Below are 1,689 nucleotides of genomic sequence, written 5' to 3' on the forward strand. Positions count from 1 at the left end.
CCAGAGCTCCTTTAGAAACCCTATACAGGGTTGCTAATGTCAGAGCCTCCTCGAAGACACTTAGCAACAACAACAGAACACATCTATCTAGTCTGTTATTTGTTTAAATGAACAATCTGATATCAAAAATATAATATAGGGTGATAATAATAAAAGATAAGAATGACAAAAAGCTGTAAAATTTAAAGACAGAAGCATGGCAATATTCTAGTTATTGATGCCAGCTATCTCGGACATTCATCTTTATTCATGCCTTCCCTACAGTTTTGTAACTAGCAGTGCTAATAAATGAGCTAATAGCTTCATCATTTTGCTTGAGTTTATTTAATTTGTGGTTCTATCACTTACAATCAAGAGGTTATTGACAAAAACATGTCAGATCTTAAGGTAACAATTGATGTGAAACTTTCCATTGTTTTCGAATTTCTATAAGAAAGGTTATTCTAATAAAATACCTGTTAATTATATAAAATTTATTTATATACAGAGATCACCTATAAAATCACCATGTGTAGATAATAATTGGTCTTGTGTTCCACTGAGTTGGTTCTGTTTTATTCACTTTACCAAACCTATATAGGGTGTCTGAAATTTTACAGGAGTAATAAAGCTCATCTTTCTCCTGTGGGAGTGACTGGTGGATTCAAACTTTAGGATTAGCAACCCAATGAGAAACCCACTACATCACCAGGACTCCAGATACCAATTAGTAGTATTATTATACTTATGCTTACTATTTTCCTATGCCTAAATACAAATACTATGATTTTATGGTATGTAAATAATATTTTGTCCTTGTTGTTGTTGTTAGTTTCCATCAAGTTGGTACCAACAGAATGAAACACTGCCCGGTCCTGGCCTAATCTCACAATTATTGCCACACTTGAGCCCATTGATGTGGCCACTTTGCCAGTCCATCTGGCTGGGGGAATTCTTCTTTTTCTCTGACCATCCACCTTACCAAACATGATATCTTTCTACAGCAACTGGTCCATCCTGATAATATGTCCAAAGTATGAGAGACGAAGTGTGGCCATCCTGGCCTCCAAGGAGCACTCTGGTGGTCCTTCTTCCAACACTGTTCTTTTGGCAGCCCATGGCACTTTCAATAGTCTCCTCAAACAGCATAACTTAAATACATCAGTTTTTCTATGATCTTCCTTATTCACTGTCCAACTTTCACAGGCATATGAGGTTATTGAAATAGTCATGGCAAGGGTCAAGCATGCCTTAGTCCTCAAGCTGACATTTTTGCTCTTCAGTACTTTAAAAAGGTCTTGTACAGCAGATTTGCCTAATGCGATATGGCAGTTGATTTCTTGGCTACTGCTTTCATGAGTGTTGATGGTTGATCTGAGCAAATTGAAGTCTTTGACAGCTTCCATCTTTTTTTCCATTGATAAGAATGTTATGTATGGGTCTAGTGGTAAGGAATTTTGTTTTCTTTACATTAAATTGCAATCCATACCAAAGGCTATGTTCTTTGATCTCCATCAGTAAGTATTTTATGTCCTCTTCACTTTTAGCAAACAAGGTTATATCATCTATATATCACAGGTTGTTAATGAGTCTTCCTTCAATCCTGATGCCACATGTTCTTCATATAACCTAACTTCTCAGATTATTTGGTCAGCACAGAAGCTGACCTAATTTTTAACCATTCAGTGTTCTCATGTTCAGTTCAAACAA

This window comes from Chrysochloris asiatica, unplaced genomic scaffold, assembly GCF_000296735.1.
Source record: "Chrysochloris asiatica unplaced genomic scaffold, ChrAsi1.0 scaffold00004, whole genome shotgun sequence".
Classification (NCBI taxonomy): domain Eukaryota; kingdom Metazoa; phylum Chordata; class Mammalia; order Afrosoricida; family Chrysochloridae; genus Chrysochloris; species Chrysochloris asiatica.